We start from the raw sequence: 23,231 nt of genomic DNA on the forward strand, positions 1-23,231 counted from the left end.
AAAATGTAGTATCTGCAAAGCACAATAAAGCAAAGTGCAATAAAACAAGGTACGCTTGTACTAAAGGTGGTGAATTAATCACTTACATAGCTAGTATGAAGGTTAAGAAATAAAAGTAGTAAAAATAAGTACAACTACAATTATTAGTTGAGAGATATACAAGATAAAAAGATTCAAAGTGTGACATCAAAAATAAAAAAACACGAGGAGGAAAGTAAAAGTATAGAGATTTAGAATGTGTTCAAACTTAAGTTGTTACCAAGTTAAAATAAACTGTTATAAAGAACCACAAAGCAAAAACCTATAGTAGATACACAAAAGATAATGGAAAAGGAACCTAAAAAGATAATGAAAAAGGAACCACTAAAAAAGTCATCAAACCACCAAGAAAGAGAGCAAGAAAAAAAGGAACAGAGAATTAAAAAACAGGCAGAAAACATTTAACAAAATGCCGATAAGTATATACCTATTAATAATTACTATAAACGTAAATGGACTAAATTTTCCAATCAAAAGACAGAGTGGCTGAATGAATTTTTTTTAAAAAAAGACCCATTTATATGCTGTCTATAAGAGATTCACTTCAGATTAAAAGTCACACATAACTGAAAGTAAAGGGATAGAAAAAGATGCTCCATGCAAATGGAAACCAAAAGAAAGCTGGGGTAGCTATACTTATATTAGACAAAATAGACTTTAAAGCAAATGTAATAAGACACTAAGTAGGGCATTACTTGATGATAAAGGGGTCAATCCAACAAGAGGAATAACATTTTTAAACATTTATGTACCCAACATAGGAGCACCAAAATATTTAAAGTAAATATTAACAGATCCTCCCAAAAGAAATAGACAGCAATACAATAATAGTAGTAGACTTAAATACTCCCTTAATCAATGAATTGATTATCCAGACAGAAAATCAATAAGGAAGCATTGACCTTAAATGACACATTAGATTAGATGAACTATTCTATTGAACATTCCATCCAAAAGTAGTAGAATACACATTTTTCTCAAGTGCCATTCTCTCTAGAGAATGAAACATTCTCTAGAATAGATCATATGTTATGCCATAAAACAAAACTTAATACATTTAAGAAGACTGAAATCATATTAAGCAACTTTTCCAACCACAATAGTATAAAGCTAGAAATCAATTACAACAGGAAACTAGAAAATTGACATATCTGTGGAAATTAGACAACATGCTACTAAACAACCAATGAGTTAATGAAGAAATCAAAGGGAAATTTTTAAAATATCTTGAGAAAAATGAAAATGGAAATACAACATACCAAAAATTATGTGATATGGCAAAAACAGTTCTAAAATAAAAGTTCATAGCAATAAATGCCACCGAAGAAACAAGGAACATCTCAAATAAGCAACCTAACTTTACACCTCAAGGGACTGCAAAAAAAAAAAAATGAAGCCCAAGGTTAGTAGAAGGAAGGAAATAAAAATGACCAGAGGGCAACAAAATAGAGACTAAAAAAGACAATATAAAAGATCAATGAAACTAAGAACTGGTTCTTTGAAAAGATAAACAAAATTAACAAAACTTTAGGTTGACTCACTAAGAAAAAAAAGAGCATACACACACACACAATCAGAATTAAAAGAAGAGGTGTTACAACTAATGTTATAGAAATTCAAAGATTAAAAAGAGACTACTAAGAACACTTATATCTCAACAAATTAGACAACCTAGAAGAAATGAATAAATTCCTAGAAATATACAACCTTCCAAGACTGAATCATGAAGAAATAGAAAATCTGAATAAACTGATTACTAGAAAGGAGATTGAATCAGCAATCAAAAACTTACCAACAAACAAAAGTCTAGGACCAGGTGACTTCACTGTGAATTCTACCAAACATTCAAAGGAGAATTAACATCAATTCTTTTCAAACTCTTCCAAAAAGTAGAAAGGAAGAAACTCTTCCAAATTCATTTTATAAGGCCAGCGTAAACCTGATTGTAAAACCAGATAAGTATACCACAAGAAGACAAAATTACTGGCCGATATCCCTAATGAACAGAGATGCAAAAATCCTCAAAATATTAGCAAACTGAATTCAACCATACATTAATGAATCGTACACCATGATCAAGTGGGATTTACTCCAGGGATGCAAGGATGGTTCAACATCCATAAATCAGCCCATGCAATACATCCCATTAACAAAATGAAGGATAAAAACCATATGATCGTCTCAAAAGATACAAAAAAGCATTTGACAAAGTTTGACAAAATTCAACATTTATTTATGATATAAAAAAGAAAACTCTCAACAAAGTGGGTATAGAGGCAACTGATCTTAACCTAATAAAGGCAATATAGGACAAGCCCACAGCTAACATCAGCCTCAATGGTGAAAAGTTGAAAGTTTTTTTTCCCAAATCAGGAACAAAAAAAGGATGCTTACTATATTATTTTATTCTCCAAAGAGCAAATTATAAATTATAATAGGGTATTAAACTTGTAAGATACATATTTATTTATCATTTTTTAAGAGTAGATACCATAGGTCAAAAGTAAAAGACTGAACCAATAAAGAAAATGTTATCTGTGTAAGCTTTTCTCTTACAATTGGTATTCAGATTGACTAAAGTTATTTGATATTTTTTCACTGTCAGTGTCTAGCATTAAGGGAGTGGTCCACAGAGATGTAGAATATGGACAGGAAATATAGCTGAGTAATGTAAATATTTATCATTTCTAGTTTTTTTGTTTTGCTTTGTGCTTCTGCAAGTTTGGGAGTTCTACGCTGTTTCTACTATTTGGTGGTATCTCTAGAAACGTCAACATACATAAAGTCCAAACTGAATCAGTATCTTTACCCAACTCTTGGATAACACATGGATCTTAGAATGATTTAACACCTTACACTCTCAAATTTAAATAATTATTTTGAGGTATTTAACTATATATTACTTTTAAACTCTACTGGATAATCTTAGTATTGTTTTATTAGATTACATATTTTAGAACAGCCCACATATTTACCACTCTTTGTTTTTCATTTCTCATTTCATCCCAAGCTTTCTATCTGGAGCTATTTTCCTTCTGCCTGAAATGTATTCTTTAGAATTGTTTTCATTAAAGTCTGCTAGTGGCAAGTGATCTTGATTTTTGTTCATCTAAAAATGTTTTCCTCATTCTTGAAAGATATAGTCACTGGGTATAAAATTCCAGGTGAGCAGTTATTTTCATTGGGGACAAGGCAAACATCTTTGCACTATATCTGGTGTCCATTATTGCTGCTGAAAGTCAGCAGTTAGTCTAATTTTCACTCTGAAGATAATCTGCATTTTAATCCCTCTGGCTGCTTTTAAAATATTCCTTTTGTCATCTATGGCCATGCCACCCTGAACAAGCCCGATCCCATCTGACCTTAGAAGCTAAGCAGGGTCAGGCCTGGTTAGTACTTGCATGGGAGACCACCTAGGAAGACCAGGTGCTGTAGGTGTAAAAAATAAATAAAATAAAAAATAAGGGATTGTAAGATGACAAGCTCCTTGCAATCTGTGAGGTCAACCAAGGGTTGCCTCGCCTAAAACAATAAAAAATAAAAAAAAATAAATAAAATAAATATATATTCCTTTTGTCTTATATGTTCTATTATATCATCAGAATATGTCTAGTATGTTTTCCTTTTTATTTATACTACTTGGGATATTTTTAGTTTTTTCAACATGTGAATTGGTGTTTCATTGGTTCTAGATGATATTTTCAGAAGAGGTGGCATATTTACCAATGCTCATAAAACATTCTTGGACATCTTCAGTATCTGGTATTAGCATCTGACTGGCTGTGGCATAGGTTCCGTTTTCACTAGAGGGACAATTGACCAATTCTGCAGCTTCTAGCAAATGGTGACTGTATTTGGTTGTAAGAAACCCGTATAGCAGGTTTTTCAGGCCACTGGGATGGCTCCTGGCTCCTGTTCGGGGGATGGTGCTATAAAAACTAATGGCAACAAAATGGCCTTTCAGGTTAATGACTGTTCTTTTTCGTGTTTGCCACACATGCTGCTGTGTAGATCAGAACATTGTGACCTTGTTAGTTTTGGGCAGTTTTATAACATAAATATTATCAATTTTTGATCTCCAAGATTCTATGTTTGAGATGGGAAAATGGATTGAAGACAATACTAAAAGACAACACAACTTCACACTTTCCATAGAAGCTTAGATCCAGAGATGCTTCTGGAGGTATTTATACAAAAGGTTATCTTTTACATAAGACTTCTTAACCTAGGGAACCCTTCATTACTATCCCACCATCAGTCTTAGAGATCATTTTTTTGGTGTGTTTGGAGGTAATATTCGGCCATAGTTAGTGGTAATGGTATATTTTTCAATGATATTTTTCATCTTTCTGGTCAGGATATACAGAAAGCTGATGTGTACCCTCCGTTGAACCTGTGCAGAGACCACTAGAAGGCGCCTTATGGTCTTAAGGGCAGTAACCTGCTTTCTAGTGGAACTCAATGCATCTCTACACAGATGTTACAGGTATTGGAAGTATGGCATTTTAAGGACATTTTCACTGAACTCTTTGGAGACTATATCAGACTGCATTCTGAAAGGCTTCTGAGTGTCTACCTGGGTGTAAACTTCAAATTTGGAGGTCATATACAGAGAGGACTGTCAGTTTGTTCCCCCCATGAGATCACCCTGAATTGGACCAAGTTTCCTGATTTCATTGTTGGTTGAATGACATTAAATTTGCAATTAAAATTGAATTTGAAATTATAGTTGCAATTTCTAACACTTCTTGATTAGGAACACTGTTGAAAGTCTGAGTATATCTCTATAGTTTCCCAAGAAATTTTATATTTAGACTTCATAGGTGATATTATAACAGATATCTATCTGCCAGAGGTGTGCCAAAGATTCCTGCATGTCACAGATTTCTCCCAACATTTCATTGCTTGCTTGAACATTATTGAACCTATCCAGAATTTTACAACTCACTTAGCAGTTTAAATCTTTATCATTGTAGTGACTGTCTTTAACTAATAGAGAAGGCAACTAAAGACACCCTTAGAAGCCTATCTAGGTAAACACTCCAGTGAATTGTTATATGAGATCACAACAAGGAATTTGTTTCTGATGGTCTTAAGTCACGGCTATAAAACTATAAGTGGAGAGACAACAGTCAAGATTAATGGTATTGCAATTAGTATTGGCAATAGCACCAGAGGAAATATTGACAGTTAAAAGAGTTTAGTGTTTAACTCCTGTTCTGGAAGGAAAATAAACAAATTGCTTTGTATTTGTCTAGATGGCAGAACTAATTGCCTATAGGACTGATTCTTATCATGCTTTTGTGTTTCTCAAAGCTTAGAAATTGTAAAAGCAATAGGATTCCTCACTTCTGGAGAGACTTAAAATTTCTAATAGTCTTTATGTTATCGTCTGCTGTGGCTACTAGAAAGCATTTTTCCTCTGGATAATAATGTAGCCATAATTTAGATAATTTTTGTTAGATGTCTCCCTTGTTCTTAACAACCAGATTCCCCTGAAAACTTTTTCTTTAAGGTCAGGTCCCAAATTCAGAACTGTAGAGACTGACTGAGTATCTTTTGCACCCAGATCATCCTTAGCATCTCTAGATGGATGTATAATAGCAACAAGTTTTGCTTCCTTATCTTGTTTGTGTAACCTATGTGGCCAAAATAGGAATTCCTGTAATAATTAGTGAATGTTCTCAATATTGCTTTACAATATTGAATTGCTCTGATAAGCACATGTAGGAATTAGGCGTCAAGACAAAGGGAGTAGCTCATTCTCTCCCTTGGAGAGAATAATTACTAGTGTTTACTTTTTCATGGTAGAAACTTGTTCATTTATTAGAATGAACAATTAGCAAAATAACTATTAAAAGATTATTTGTTTTGAATAAAACAAACAAAATTTCAGGCGCAGACCTGGAATCACTGAGTAGTTGCTAGTGGAATACCATAGCAAAATTTTGAAAAATAATCTAGCCAGATTATTATTAATTTGTGCTAGATATAAAGGTAGACTCTTATCAGGAAACAACAAGTGTTGGCAAGGATGTGGAGAGAAGGAAACCATCATGCACTGCTGGGAATGTAAATTGATGTGGCCACTATAGAAAACAGTATGGAAGTTCCTCAAAAAATTAAAAATAGAACTACCTTATGACCCGACCATTCCACTTTAAGGTACTTATCCAAAGAAATCTAAAACACTAATTCAAAAAATAAATGCACTCCTATGTTCATTGCAGCATTATTTACAATAGCCAAGATATGGAAGCAACCTAAGTGCCCATCAATAGACGAATGGATAAAGAAGAGGTGGTACATATCCACAATGGAATATTACTTGGCTGTAAAGGGAATGAAATCTTACAATTTGTGACAACATGGATAGTCCTGGAAGGTATTATGCTATGTGAAATAAATCAAACAAAGACAGACAAATACTATACAATCTCACTTATATGTGGAATCTAAATAATAAAATAAATGAAAAAAAAAAAACAGAAACAGACTCATAGATGCAGGGAACAAGCTGATGGTTGCCAGATGGAAGAAGGAGTTGGGGGTGGAGTGGAAAAGGTGAAGGGATTAAGAAGTACAAGTTGGTAGTTACAAACTAGTCATGAGGATATAAAGTAAAACATAGTGAATACAGTCAACAATATGGTATAACTATGTACAGTTCCAGGTGGGCACTAGACTAGTCAAGGGAATCACTTTGTAAATTATATAAATGTCTAAGCACTATGCTATATACCTGAAACTAATATAAAAAATACTGAATGTCAATTCTAATTAAAAAATTTTTTAAAGCAGGGGGAGGTGAAGGGGAATAAGAAGTTCAAATTTCCAGATACAAAATAAATGAGTCATGGGGGTGTAATGTACAGCATAGGGAACATAGTCAATAATATTGTGCTATCATTGTACAGTGTCAGATGTTTGCTGGACTTAAAGTGGTGATCATTTCTTTAGGCATATAAATGTTGAATAACTATGGTATACACCTAAAACGAATACAATATTGTACATTAGCTATATTTTAATAAAAGTCTTTAAAAAAAAAAAAGGTGGATTTTTTTTCCCACAGCACAATTAACACAAGGTCTGCATTAAAAGAAGAAAACTAAAACTGCGTACATTCAATATTAGTGGACAAGCCTATGGGAATTTTGTTGTTCTCTCTGTGATCACTCAATGCAAATATTCTGGTTCTAAAAAAAGAAAGTGCTATGTTAAAGTATTGTAAAACACAAGAAAGTTAAGTCAAAGAAAAAAATTTGGAAGATGAAGAATCCTTGTTAACTGAGCACCAGGGTGTAAGACTGGCTGCATCCAAAATTTCTCCTAGAGGACATCACTGAGATCTCACTAAGAAGGATCCTATCAAGGCTGCTGGGCCCTAATATGGCTTTTAAATAGCATAGTCTTCTGTCAGGGATATATGAAGAAATTGGCCTTGTTTATCCATTTCTTGTTACAATGGTTTTTTTCTCCTTAGACATAGGTACCAGTAATCTGCTTCTCACTTTAAATTCCACAGTAATGGTGATAGCTTTCTGAAAACTGTGGAGGATATGGAGGATATTCTGAGACTACTTGGTGAGAAGACAGACATTTCATGCTAACTGGGGCATGCTGATAACTAAGAGCCCATTTTCTCCAGTAGTATTGCAACTTTTCAGGCTTACTACAAATGAGTCCCACTCTGTGACAACCGGTAGGACTCTAGACATTCTGTAATGCTACAAATTGCAACCTGCCTGTTGTTCAACAAAATTCTGTGCTTCTGATTTTATTTGTTTGTTCCCAAGAGTGTTATGAGGTATTTTCCAATAAAACAAACCTATGGTCCCCATGCATCAAGATCAGAAACTATAGAACTTCTGTACTAATAACCATTTCTTTCAGAAACCAATTTAACTGACTTTTTCTCAGGAAATAAGCCAAATTTGACACCTCCCCTACACAGCAGAGTTGAGCAGGATTTCTTTCCCTCTTGCTTTCAGTGAAGCAGTTCAACCTGCAGATCACCTGTAGGATTGATGGTGTGAGTACAGTTGCTACATTGTTTTATGAAAGTTATCCTTATATTGAATTAACATTGAAGAAAAGTGTGAGATATATAATATTTAAGGCAGCACATTTTTATCACACATAAGTTGTACAACATACAGAATTTAAGTCATAGTTGTTAGCCCACTCTTTTTAAAAATAAATTTGTATGATTTGTAAATTATGTCAAATTTACATGAATAAGTTTTGATAGTGTTCTTTTTAGTTATATTTCAGTATGTTCTTCATATAGAATTGCTTTTGTTTGCCATTCCTTTTATCCTAATCTAAGGTGAACTTTAGCTTGTCTTTACCAGATTGGCACACATCACCACTAGTTTCTTAGTAAATTATGATTTTTTGCTTGTCAAATTAAATGTGTCATTCTCCTAGTGACAACTATACAGCTGCTAATAGTACTGAATTATCATATCCAGGGACAATAGTGATTTCTTCCCAATCTCTCCAAGAAATTTTGACCTTTCTATTTTAATAGAAATATATTTTTTCAAAGTAAGTGAGATAAAATTTCTATTCTATTTTTAGATATTCTAATCTGTACTTAATATGCTGAAAAACCTGAAATAATTGAGAACAGATTGGATTTAGGAATTTGGAGGTCACTGTTATGTTTAATACGAAGGAGACATGTTATGGGTGTTGTTAATAAGATAAATGCAATTTGTCATTTCAAGAAAAGGGTTCAGGATAGTGATGTGGGAATCTTGAAGGAACAAGAATTGCTACACCATAGCTGCCTCATATTATGTAAAATGCTGTCATTCATTAAAAGGAGTAATCTTATTGATATACATATCCATGAATTAAAGTGATGAGAATAGTTTTAATGTAAGAACACTATTCTCTTCAGAAATTGAATGTGAGGTGGTACGCTGTAATGAGTGAGCTTGTGAGCTTTGGAATCACAATCGCTTGGTTCGGTCTGCAGTGTCCCATTTACTAGCCTTGTGTCCTTATAAAAGTTGTTTGTTTAACTTCCATCATTTTATTCTCTCCATCTGTAGGGATAAAAATAGTATCTATCTCACTGAGATGATGTGAGAATTAAATAAAAATATGATGTATAAAAAGCCCTTGTATTCTAGGTACAGAGTAAAATTGCTCAGTAATTTTACTCATTTTTTTATACTGAGGTACAACTGACATTTGACATTATATTAGTTTCGGGTGTACAACGTAATGATTTGATATTGGTATATATTATGAAATGATCACCACAATAAGTTTAGTTAACATCTACCATACCGCATAGTTACAATTTTTATGTATGTGATGAGAACTTTTAAGATCTACTCTCTTAGCTTACATTACATCCTCATGACTTATTTATTTTATAGCTGGAAGTCTATATACCTTTTGACCATCTTCATCCATTTCACCCACTAAATTTTAGTCATTTTTACTGCTGAATAGTGAGTATTCTGTCACTAGAAATATGAAGGCACATGAAGAAGGACCGCTTATCTGAACTGTAATGGGTGTGAATTAATATAGAACTTTACATAGATAGCTGTTCTTTAAAGTCCATTTAGGATCTGAGATATTACATTTATATTAAAATAATGTTTAATAACTATATAAAGTAGAATTATATGTTTTAAATTATATGATGACATTAAAGAAGGTGATTCAAAGTTTCTCCATATTGTTCGATTTCCTGAACACTCTATATAATAATATATAATAATTTCATTAGCAAAATTTTCTTATGTCTTTTCTTAGAATAAAGCAAGAGAAGTTGAATAAATAAGAGGATGTGTCCTCAAGAAAATGAGAAAATCATAATAGGAACCAGGATCAAGGAATCGAATGGTGTTTTGTTCACATAAAATATTAATTATTCTGAAGCAGAGCTGTTGTGCCAAAGGCTGACTTTGAGTCTTTTATCCATCTCTCAGTCCTCTACATACTTTGATTCGGACAGTTTATCACATTGTAAATTTATGCGCTTTACAAAGTTACTTTCAAGACACTCCATGCCATATAGAGTGTCTTGGTATTCTGTGTATTCTGGAGGTGCCACTAAACTCAGTGACAGCGTCAGGAGACAAACCTGAAAAACCCTTTCATTCAGGTTAATTTATTTACCAACTTTCAATATCTCATTCATCGGAGACATCCCTCTCTGTAAGGAGGTACAGACTATACTCTCCAATCAATAGCTATAAGTTCGTCATATCATCAGTTAGCAGGGGATGCTGCTCCTCAAGGCGACAATAGAATCACAGCGTTTCCAGTATAGAGGTTCCAAAATATCACGGTGCCTTTATTTCAACTGTGAGAGGTTAAGTAATTTTCTGAAATCTACAATCCTAAGTTATGGTGCACTTAGGACAGATTGAAGGTCTCCTAGCTTGCAATCATCTTCCCTCCTCCCCCTCAGCTCCTAACACACTCACTCATACATTTGTCAAAACAGCTCTGCCTTCGAGTGAGAGAAGGAAATGCTCCTAATGAGCTCAAACTTGTGTGCACATCACTGACCAGCACAGAGCTGGCTCACAATAGGGCCTGAAAAAATGTTTCAGATACAAGTGGATCAAACCTTTAAAGTACTAAATTAAAGCAATCCTTCAGTGCAAGAAATTCTAAGTTGCGAAAGAAGACCAGTAACTAATGATTCCAGTCACTTCTTATACTGATTGGTTCTCCAACACTGAGATTACCCAATCCAAGAATGAAGAAATGAGTTATTTGGTTGGTGTTCTTTGGGATGAGGTGAAGGAGAGTACTGGTCCTTCACTAGTGAGATTTGCCTGTTCTCCTGCATCCTGTCCTCTCTGCTCTCCAGCATGGTGTGTCTGTGGTTCCCCGGAGGCTCCTGGATGACAGCTCTGACAGTGAAACTGAGGGTGCTGAGCCCTCTGTTGACTTGGGCCAGGGACACCTCATGTAAGTATACACCTTGTGGGTAAGCTATTGGGGCGGGGTGGGGAGGGAATTAGCTTTGTCATTATGCCCAGGCCATGTCCCTTAGTAAACTGTGACATTTTCTTCAATGACCACCTATCTTTATCATTTGGATCCTCATTTCTTTCCAGAACAAAAGGAGCCTGGCTGTTTGCCCTCTGTGAGAGCTGCACAAGGGACTCCATATACAGGCCATTTCTTCTCAACTCTCTCCCAATAAAACCTCTCCAGCCTTGCTTCCCATTCCCTTGTGGAAAAGATTTAAAAATAATGATGTTAAAATAATTCTCCATCCAGCAGTTCCCTTATTTGTGTTATGTCAAAAACAAGGAAAGTTTCTCTGAAATTTTTATGTGAAATCAAAAGGAATTAGAAGAGTCTCTCCTTGAAGATCCTGTTATGGCCTCAACAGGATCTGTGATGGTGCCTCTCACTAATACATGAGGACATATCAAGAGGCCTCCCTAATTATCTCCTTTCCTTTCTCCCTGAAACCCAGGTTCATAAGGCCTGTGTTCTCTGGAGGTTCTCTGACAGAAGTTGGTGTTAGTGCTCTCTATTCCTCCTCTGGAAAGCACCCTGTAGCTGAAGCAGAGATTCTTAGTACTTAGAATGACCCTGTAGATAAGGAGCATCTATAGGGTATTCTTTGAAGCCTTAAAGAATTTAAGTCATCTGAAAACCTGGCCAGATGACTGTTTATTACGAATTTGTTTGGAACCTTTCTATACTATCAGTTTCTCCTGTATCTCCCCTTTCTCTGGCCTGAGCCCACAAGAAGAGATTCGACTAGTAGAGGATAAATTATATGAATTTCTGGTTTTTAAGTAAAATATAATCAAGTATAAACAATTTCATAGGTTAAAACTATACACCTTGAGCAGGAGTATAGAAAGAGTATGAAGGTTGCTTATACCCCATGGGACTGAAAGTCAATAATCAAGGTCAAATTGAGGTCTCCTGGACTTGTGGCTCCAAATTTCACAAATTCATTCATCATGCCCTCTGTTTTCCTTAATTAGCCGTGTTATGTTACCTCCACTTCCAGTTCTTCCCTGTTCTTTCCCCAACTATATCATTATCATTCCTGAGAATCCCCAAAGCTTGCACAGCCCTCAGCACCATAATAGATCCATAAACAAGATGAAACAGTGATATTTTCCCTCTTTCTTAAAGTTACTTTTTCCTTACTTGTGATGTTTCTTCCAACTAGTAGGAGAAAAAAGAGGAAGATTGTCTAAATTTCTCACAGGAAGTGGAAGGGATATAATGTGTCATCAGAATAAAAGTGTTGGAGCTTGAACGCCTACTTGCTTTCCAGGATCCTCACAATGAGCAAGTCTCAGAACTCTGGATTTACTCATTTAGACCACAAATGTTTATCTGAGCAACTGTTCTATACTGGGCTCTGTTCTAGGCTCAAAGAATCCTATTTGAATGTCACAGAAAATCCTCTACTCTTGTGGAACTTACCTAATGTCAGGGGAGAACGACGATAACTCAATAAACATTTAATATATGTGCTGCTGAAGAGAGCACTCAATAAACATTTAAGAAAGAAAAAATTTCAAGGAATATTAATTGCCCTGAAAATAATATACTAGGGTTATGGAACAGAGAACCGGATTCACCTGACTTCATTTCAAATGCCTCGGGAGCTTTCCCTGAGAAAGTGACATTTAGAGATATTTGAGATATGAATGATGAGAAGCCAGCCACGTGAAGATCTAAGAGACAAGCATTCTAAGGAATAGGGGAAAGGCTAAAGTGTGGGAAGATGTTTGCTATGTTTAAGAGACAGAAAGAAGGCTGAAGTGGCTGAAGCACAGCAAATAAGTTGGGGAGTGGCACAGAAGAAGTCGGAAAAGAAGACAGGAGACAAATCATATTTGGCCCTGATGGCCATGGTAAGAAATTTAACTTTCATTTGAAGGGATATGTGAAATTACTGGAGGGTTACAAGGAAAGTCAATTTACATTTATTTTTTTAAAAATCATTCTAGCTGCCACATGGAGCTTGGATGGTAAGGGTTCACAAGTGGAGTCAGGGAGACCATTTAGGAGCATGGAAGATTTCTCCAGGGAAGACATGCCTGCAGCTTCATTTAGTGTGGCAGTGATGAAGACAGCGGTAAAGATAAAGCAGATTCAAGATAGATATTTGTATGACTTGGTAATGAATTAAGGGGGGGAGGTGTAGAAAAATCAGGCTTATCCTTAAAGATTTTACCTTGAATGATTTGAATAAACTTGGTGGTGCTGTTTATTGAGAAAGAAAAGACTGCAGAAGAAAATAATTAGAAGTGGGTGATTAGGAATAAATATTTTAAGTTTAAAATGACTTTTTGACATTTATATGGAGCTGCCAAGAGGTCAGTTGAATATTGGAGCCTGGCGTTCAGGGATCAGCCAGGGCTGTAGGCATATATGTTGGTGTTATTGACGAATGTATTGTGTTAAATTCCAGGAAAGTGGAGAAGGTCACATAGAGAGAGACAGAGAGAGAGAGAGAGAGAGAGAGAGAGAAGCAGACAAGAGGAGGCCAAGGGCCAATGAGTCAGCAAAAGGGACTGAGAAGGGGTGCCAGTGGTATTCAGGAAAACCAAGAGAATGTGATGCATGTAAGTGAAGGAAAGTAGATTTTTCCAAGAGGAAGTGGCCAGGTGTGGTGAGAACCACTAAGTGGTGGGTGAACTAAGAACATGACAGAGCAGCGAGCACTGGGTTTGGTGGACTTGACATTTGCAGTCAGTGGAGTATAAAAGATGGAAACTGGGTTGGACTATTTGAAGAGAGATGGGAGCTTAAGAAATAAAAGAGGGATTACAGATGACTCTTATGAGTAGCTGACCGCAGGGAAAGACTGAGCTCTGGGTTCAGGGAGTCAGCTGGACCTAAAGTATAAGACTAAATGAGCCTGAAGAGAAGCTGGTAGGTCTTGAGAACCAGAGATGCTCAGTTATCAGCAAGGAAGCACTACAGTGACTTCATATGGAATGGTAACCGGTTATGCAAAAAGCCATGAAATATACAACCAATATTTATTAATGACATAGAATATATCAGTTACCACCTTAGGTAATGAGGATGGAGCGATGAACAAATCTATCAGCATGGAGCACCATAACATTTTGCAGTTACTACATACCAGACCTATAAATTTTAGTATGTAGTTCTCATAACTATCCTATCTTATCTGTAGCATTAAAAACACATATTTATGGAATCTAAAATTCAAAGCATTTAAGTAACTTACCCAGTGTCACATAGTTAATGCTAGAACATTTATTTGAAAAGTTTCAGATGGGCCCACACTATGTGCAGGCCATCATAGATATGTGTTGAAGAACACAAAGAAGTATTAAATAGACTTCTTCTTTTGAGATTTTATTAGCAAGTTGGCCTAGGGTTGCCAACTAAAATACAGGATGCCCAATTAAATCTGGATTTCAGAGAAACAATAACTATTTATCTGAAATCCAAATTTAACTGGGTATCCTGTATCTTTATTTGCTATATCTGGCAACTTTAAGTCAGGCACATGAGCATAGACTAACAGTGCCAACCATACACAAACTACAGTGAACAGCAACTTCACACATTTCTATTTTTCAACTTTCTCATGTGTCAAGAAGGTACTAGAGAATTCGTGAATAGTAAAATAGCTCTGGTATGACCAGAGTCCACTGCTCCCTGCCATCATTTCTAAGTGAAAGTCTCTATGCAAAGTCTGGGACCTTTTTTGTAAATTGTCTATATGAAAATCTTATCTTCTTTTAGTTTCTCCCCTTTTGAGAGGACTTGACTACAGAAGTGAGAGTTCTACATCTGGCCAAGGCTGGTTATTTGGTAATAACTGACATTTTGGGATTAGGAGACAAAGTTAGAAATGAACACAGAGCTGGCTCACAATAGGGGCCCAATAAAATGTTTCTGATACGAGCGGATCAAACCTTTAAAGCACCAAATTAAAACAACTTTTTAAGGCAAGAGATTCTAAATTTCAGAGGAGGTCCTTCATACTGACTCTCTCACCAGTAAGTAAGAATGCCAGTCACTTCTGATGCTGATTGGTTCTCCAACACCTCGGTGCCTATCACTTGGGATGTGGGTGGAGGTGAGCTTTAGTCCTCACTGAGAGAGACTGGCTGTGGGACGAGAGGCGTGAGCCCTGAGTGTCTTTCGGGTGAAGGCGTCCAGGAGGAGGTGGGGACGGGGCAAACCCTCCTCCAGCTCCCGCTTGGGGGTCTGCAGCCAGCACGGAAGCCGAGCGGATCCCAGAGCTGGGGATCAAAGGGGTCTCCCTTCGCCGCCGCAGGCGGGTGAAAGATGAACCGTCGGTGCTGCTAGTTGGAGGTGCCGGTGTCTGTCCCCTCCGCAATGGGCGGCGTCGCCGTCAGTCTGTTCCCAAGAGCCCGCCCGGGTGACCGCAGCGATCCTGTTCCCACAGCATATTTCTTGCTTCTGGGGAAGACCGAGTGTCATTTCTTCAACGGAATGGAGCGGGTGAGGTTCCTGGCCAGATAGTTCTATAACGGGGAAGAGTTCGTGCGCTTCGACAGCGACGTGGGGGAATTCCGCGTGGTGACCAGCAGGAGGGCATCATGTAGCAGAAGCGAGCCAAGGTGGACACCGTGTGCAGACACAACTATGGGGTCGGTGAGAGCTTCACGGTGCGGCGGCGAGGTGAGCGCGGCGTGGGCGGGGAGCGTGTGTGTGTGTGTGTGTGTGTGTGTGTGTGTGACCGGGGGAGTGACTCAGTCGGGGTGACCGTGTAGCACTGTAAACGAGGGGACGTGGGAGGGTTGCTGTCGGGGACACTGTGTGTGACGTCCGGCGTGACTGTGAGGGGTGCGCTGCGCGGTGAGCTGGGACAGAGTGTGTGTGGTGGGGGGAGTGCGGCTGGGGTCTGAGCGTGGGAAGTGGGGGATGCAGGAGGGGGAGTCAGGCGACTACGGTGGTCGCTGTGGGACAGCTGAGTGGCGGTGGCAGCGCCGGGGCTGGAGGTGGAGGAAGCTTGATGGTGCGGGGGCGGGGGGAGGTCAGAGATGGAGGAAGGGAGGTTTACGGTGCTGTCTGGTTGGGTGAAGGTTTAGCGGAGCAGAGATGAGAGATGTGCGGAGGAGAGTCACAACAGTCTGTCTTGCATGCACCTTTCTTGATTCCGAAACCCCTGGAGTAAAGGTGCCTGTGTTTATTGCATAAGCATTTCATCGAGAAAAAGTATCAGACTAATTTTTGAGGGATGGGAGGGAACCTCTAAGACATCTATGATCTTTCTGAGGCTTCTTTTAGGTCCAGATTTCTTGCTTTTTTTTCCCCTTAGTGTATATGTTTTTACACAGTTGGAATGATTGTGAAACCAGCTTTTCGATTTAGAATTTTGTTATTTCATATACTGTTGTTACTATTTTTTTAATGCTAATAGTATTTACATGTCATTTGTCTTTATAATTGGAACAATTTACCTCACATTCCCTTTTGCTACATCTTCTTGTTGAAAATTTACATGCTTTTAATTTTTAATTTACATTTCTTTTATTTCTAAGGTTCTTGAACATTTTTCACATATTTATTGGCTACTTGTTGTTACTACTCTAAGAATTATCTATTGTCTATTGCCTCTGGGGTCCTGGTGTTTCTCTCAATGATTTTATGGGTTCTTTATGCAGTAAGATTGTTAACACTCTGCTGATATTTGATTAAGCATATTTCCAGTTCGTGGTTTGTATTAGGATTAAGTTCATTATTTTTCATGTTAGGAATTTAAACGTATTTAATTTAATGGAACAGACTGCAAAATTGTTAGCAATGGTTTACCATCAATCTTAAGTCTACCGTTTTGTGTTATTTAAAACTGTTTTTTTCCCCAGGTTTCTCCTTTAAAAAAAAAAAATTATTTATCGAGGCTAGTTATGTTGGGAATTGTCTCAGGCACTAAACAATTGTATCAATGAGTCCCAGACCCAGCCCTGAACTCAAATATTAGCTTAAAAAGAGAGACAATTGTAAAATGATAATTCCAAAAACAGATATGCTTGTTTGCAAAGGAGAAGCATTGATCAGTTGAGTGCAAATATAAGACATTTTAAAAAATGAATTACTTTTTTTTGCTTCTTTTCTTCTCCTCCAGGACTCATGCTTTCCTGGAACTCAGAGTTAGAGAATCACCTGTGCCTTTCTTGCTGCCCAGGGTAGAGCCATTTCTGTGGTGCTCTAAGCTGTGAGTGTAGCATTCCCAGGATGTCATACTCTGTATCCCATCTTCCCCAAGCTGTTCCCTGATTTATCTGCACTACTTTGAATCATATTTTTTCACCAATTAAGGTTAATAAATAGCTAACATATGTTGAAGGCTAAATTTCAGTTATTGCTTTACATATTTTAGGTGCATTAATCTTCACATAATCCTAAGAGGTAAGTTAGTATTTTATTTCCCTTTATAGGTGAGAAAGCTAAGGCACAGAGGAATGTAAAAACTCCCCCAGGATCAATCAGTAAGAGGATCTGAATGCAGGCAGCCCTGCTCCAGAATTCATGCTTTTAATAACACACTATATGCCTTGCAAAGATGTATAAACACTTCAACAATAAATAACCATTTCACACTATGAGAAAAAAACCCCACAAACTTCCTCAACATCTCTCAAATCTAGTGGGACCACACTGCAAAGATTAGCTTTCAGGCTCATGGCACTAACTCCTGTGCAGCCACATGGCCAGCCCTGAGGGAGGCTTGCCCAAGACTAGATCTGGTACCAGAGACTGGAAGCAGAAAAGCTGCCCACCAGGGAGACTTACTCTGTCTTCCTCACATATCCCCTCCACCTTTTCTCTCCTAGTTGAGCCTACAGTGACTGTGTATCCTGCAAAGACCCAGCGCCTGCAGCACCACAACCTCCTGGTCTGCTCTGTGAATGGTTTCTATCCAGGCGACATTGAAGTCATATGGCTGCGGAATGGCCAGCAAGAGGAGGCTGGGGTCATCTCCACAGGCCTGATTCATAATGGAGACTGGACCTTCCAGACCCTGGTGATGCTGGAAACTGTTCCTCAGAGTGGAGAAGTCTACACCTGTCAAGTGCAGCACCCAAGTCGGGCAAGCCCTATCACAGTGGAATGGAGTGAGAAGCTTTCTGACCTCATAAATGCCTCCAGTCTCTGCCATGACTTCTGTTAGCTCTGTTAACCTAGACAAGCTACTCAACCTTATTGAGTCCCAGCCTTCTCATCCATCAGATGTTGAAGAAGTAGTCTTATTTCAGGGCTGTGATATTTAAAGGAGTTCAATGCCTGAACCTTGTATCTACTCAGTGTGATTTTTAAGTCTGTTTTCTAGAAATGGCCAATTGTTCTGGGAAGAAGGGTAGCCTTCTTCCCCCATTGTCAAAGCTCTCAATCCCAGAGTCTCAACTAGAGAATTTAGATTTGGGGTAAAAATGACTAAAACTAGCTTCTTCTCTCAGGAGCACAGTCTGAATCTGCACAGAGCAAGATGCTGAGTGGAATCGGTGGCTTTGTTCTGGGTCTGCTCTTCCTTGGGGTGGGGCTGTTCATCCACTTCAGGAATCAAAAAGGTAAGGAACCTGTTGCAGTCGAGATTCCTCAAAGACTTCATGGGGGAAGAAATATGACTCTGCTCAAGTTCTCTGCATATCAGGGGCCTACCTAAAGCCTCTTTACCCTGGCCAATCTCAAATTTCCTGGAAATCCAGAAATAAACAGTCCATAGTTTGAAACATAAGGAGCTATGGCCCATAGAGGTAAGCAAAGGATTAACATGCATGGAGATCTTGGGTCCAGATCCTGGGCAAATGAAAGAAGAGCCACTAAAGGTAATGAAATGACACTGAATTTGTGTGACAGAAGCTTCATGGGTCACTGCTTTTAGTTTCTGCTCTCCTCTCTACTGAGGTATCATGTGATATGAATTGTGGTGTTAGAGAAATCTTAGGAGGGTGGTCTGGGGGCATGGAACATTATGTTTGGGGACATATTTACTTCCATATCTTTATTGTTTCTCTTCTCTTTCCCAGGACACTCTGAACTTCAGCCAACAGGAAATGCCATTTAATTCTCTTTCAGAGACATGCTCAGTTTTCCTAGGAAAGTATGTAGAGATGACAAGACAGAAGACAGAAATAATGGGAAAGACTTTGGATCTGATTTCTGATCAGGCAGTTTGCAGTAAAGCTTCTTCTCTCTACTTAATAAAAGGCCCATTTTCTAAAGGAACTTTGGCTCAGGGCGACGTAAGAATTTTTTTCCTCCTTACTTCAGTGCTATAACATAAGGCCCTGAGGGAGGGGAAAAGATGATGCTTGTTGAATTAGGTCTGGTTACAACACTCCTCTATCTTCTGCAGGACTCCTGAGCTGAAGTGAAAATGGTCACACTCAAGGAATAAAGACTCTTCTGTCCTAGCTTCTTCACAACATGAAAAGGTTTCCTGCTTGGCTATATTTCACAAAGAGAGTACTTCCTGAGGATTTGATTTGCTCCTCGTTCAGTGACCCTACAGAAAATGTCCCTGATGGCTTCCTGCACCTTTGCTCTTGACCTAGAAGTTCCTAATATTGATTGCAGTACCTTATCCTCATTCCTTCCTGGTTCCCTTGTAGTCAATCCTTACTGCCTCTGTGCATCTGAACTTACATTCTGCACATATTTCTTTATAAATTTTTTTCTCAATTAAATATAAAGTGAAAATCATCTGCTTCATTCAGCTTCAAGGACAGGAAATGGAGGAAAAGGGAAAGGGAGGATTTCATCACAAAAAAAAATTATTATTTTCATTTATATTCCTGAATATTGGTCACATGTGGATCTGAAAGGTTTCCTTATTTTCTTCCATACTTTTTCATGACTTTTCAGTATTCTCTAATTGGGCATGTTTTCCTGAGCTAGGAGAAAACCCTTAATGACCCCATGTCATGGTGGTCTCCTACATCTTTGTATTCCCAAAGACAAATACACAGGTGCCTTCATACAAGAGAATACAGAAAGGGAACAACAAATATAAGAAATGCAGGTAACTTGTAAGGATGAGATACTTCTACAATTTTTATAATCTTCTTTTGTCTCTTTTTCACTGATCTTTAAAAAGAAAGTATCTAAACCTAGGTGCTTCTTAAAGTCCCCTTTTATTAGCTTCAACACTTCAATCTTTTTCTGTCTCTCAGATAAAAATCACTGCCATGCTGACTTCTTGGCTTGAGATGCACCCTTCCCCATAAACAGGTCTCAGAGGCCATTAGTACAAACTCTAAGAAAAAAAGATGCACTTCTGAGGCCCTCCATATTATATGACAAACTCACTGTCTGTCAGGAAAGTCCTGTATGGATCTTGGCATAAATCAGAGACTACTGGGAAACAAAAGGGAATGTATGAATACACTGATGTACATCCAAACAATGAAATGCTCTGCACTTGAATTAAAAATGAAAATATTCTGCTATGGAAAAACCTCCAAAATGTGTTTGGAGCAAGGAGAATTTCTACACAGCATTTTGTTTAGTCAGATAGAGGAGAATAAGAATATATAGCTATACCCATTCATGTTATCTAACTAGCTAGCTATCTACCTATCTGTCAATCATTATCTATATCTATCATCTATCTACTTACATTTGTAAAAAGAAACAATGGAAGGACTTTTTTTAATGGTTGTCTATAGGGAAGAATGAGGGAATAGGATGAAGGAAACTGGACTTTTCTAAATATATATCTTTTTTAATAGTTTTAATTTGATGGACATGCAAATATTTTACATAATAAAAGTTTCAGTCAAAACTTTAAAAAGGTAATGCATAAAAGCTAAAAACAAACTACAGTAATTGAAATAAACTGACAAAAAGTATATGGTGGGAAACAAGCTAGCAAAGGCCCTCCAGTCCAAGATGGCAGTGTAGGAAAACCCTGAACTCGCCTCCTCCCATGTCATATTAAATTTATACCTACAGACAGAGTGTTTCCCCCTGAAGAAGAAATGAAGGCTGACTGGACAACTTCTGCACAACAAAGAAAAGAGGAACCACATAGAAACACGTAGGAGAGACAGAGACATGGTATCATCAGAATCACACCCCCAGTGCACTGAGGACCTGTGTGCAGAATCGCCAACCTTGGGATACAGCAAAAATCAGTGGTTTAGAGGATACCTAGACTATACTGGAAGGAAGTACATTTACTAACACTAGAGCATCTGCAAAATAGGAGGGTAACTGTAGGAGGAACTCTCTCTGGTGATGGAGGCACCGGAAGGTGCCATTCATTCATTTGTCTTTGCCCTTCCTCTTGATCCCATGGGCAGGAGTGCAATGTAAGTGTTCCAGTTATCCAGGCTTTGTTGTCAGAACGCACACCAGGCTCCAGGCCTATACCAGTTCTGTGGCTTGTCCCAGGACCCCCCACAACCCAAACCTACTTCAACTATAGCTTCAGGCCCCTTACTCTCAGGTCTCTCCATGACCCACTCCTGCTCCAGCTCCAGCTTTAACTGACCTATTAAAGACACCCAGTACATACAATCTACAAAGGGGAAACTCCTAAACAAAGCTACTCCTTCAAGACTGTGAGAAGTTGCTATTTCACCCACCTCATAGAAACAAATACAGAGAGGCAGCCAAAATGAAGAAACAGAGAAATATGATCCAAATCAAGAAACAGGAAAAAAAAAAAAAGAAGAAGAAGTAAATGAAACAAAGATAAGCAATTTACCAGATAAAGAGGATGCTCAATGAACTGGGGATAATAGGTTAACTTGGTAAGGACTTCAACAAAGAGATAGAAAATATTTAAAAGAACCAACCAGAACTGAAGAACACAATAATTGAAATGAAAACTACTCTAGAGGGAATCAACAGCAGATTTGTTGATGTAGAAGGGTAAGCAGCAAGCTGGAAGATGAGGTAGTAGAAATCACTCAATCTGAACAACAGAAAGAAAAAGTTTTTTTTCAGTGAGCATAGTTTAAAGGACCTTTGAGACAACATCAACTATACTAACATTCAAATCACAAGTGTCCCAGAAGAAGAGAGAAAGAGACAGAATCTATTCAAAGAAATAATGGCTGAAAACTTCCCCAACCTGGTGAAGAAAAAAGATGTCCAAGTCCAGGAATCGCAGAGAGTCTCAAACAAGATGAGCCCAAAGAGGTCCACACCAAGACACATTATATTTAAAATTCCAAAAGTTAGAGAATCTTAATAACAGCAAGGGAAAAGTAGTTAGTTATGTACAAAGGATCCTTCATAAGACTAACAGCTGATTTTTAAGCAGAAACTTTTCAGGCCAGAAAGGAATGGCATGAAATATCCAAGTGATGAAAGGAAAAAACCTATAACCAAGATTACTCTATCCACCAAGGTTAAGATTCAGAATTGAAGGAAAGAGAGAGTTTTGCAGACAAACAAAAGCTAAAGGAGTTCATCATCACTAAACCAGTATTAAAAGAAATGTTAAAGGGGCTTCTTTAAGTGTAAAATAAAAGAGCGAAACTAAAAGTAAGAAAATGTAGGAAAGAAAAAACTCACTGATAAAGGCAAACATTTGTAAATGTAGTAGATCAACCAATTATAAAGCAAGTATGAAAATTAAAACACAAAAGTAGCAAGAGCATGTATAACTACAGTAATAAGTTAAAGGATACACACACACACACTTAGATGTAAAATATGATGTCAAAAACATAAACATCGAGGGGTGAGTAAAAAAGTGTAGTGCTTTTAGAATGCATTTGAACTTAAGCAACTATCAATTTAAACTATACTGCTATGAACATAGCTTGATATATATGAATCTTGTAACCACAAACCAAAAACTTATAATAGATACATTAAAAAATACAGCAAAAGGAACCCAAACAGAACACCAAAGAAAGTCATCAATGTACAAGAAAGAGAGCAAGAGTATAAGAAAGAAACAGAGAACTACAAACATGACCAGAAAACAATTAATAAAATGCCAATAAGTACATACCTGTCAATAAATACTTTAAATGTAAATGGACTAAATGTTCCAATCGAAAGACAGGATGACCAAATGGATATAAAAACAAGATCTGTGCATATGCTACCTAAGAGAGCTCATTTCAGCTTGAAAAACACATACAAACTAAAAGTGATGGGATGAAAAAAATACTTCATGCAAATGGAAACGAAAAGAAAGCTGTGGCAGCAATACTTATATTAGATGAAAGAGACTTTAAATAAGACTGTGA

The 23,231-nt window shown here is 37.5% G+C and overlaps 2 pseudogenes; both read left to right on the forward strand.

Annotated features, from left to right (window-relative positions):
- The first annotated feature begins 3,358 nt into the window (after positions 1–3,358).
- Positions 3,359–3,477, forward strand: LOC112476137 (annotated as a pseudogene).
- A 7,400-nt stretch (positions 3,478–10,877) lies between these two features.
- On the forward strand, positions 10,878–19,099 carry LOC102880737 (annotated as a pseudogene).
- Positions 19,100–23,231: the final 4,132 nt, after the last annotated feature.

The sequence above is a fragment of the Pteropus alecto genome, unplaced genomic scaffold (assembly GCF_000325575.1).
Source record: "Pteropus alecto unplaced genomic scaffold, ASM32557v1 scaffold202, whole genome shotgun sequence".
Classification (NCBI taxonomy): domain Eukaryota; kingdom Metazoa; phylum Chordata; class Mammalia; order Chiroptera; family Pteropodidae; genus Pteropus; species Pteropus alecto.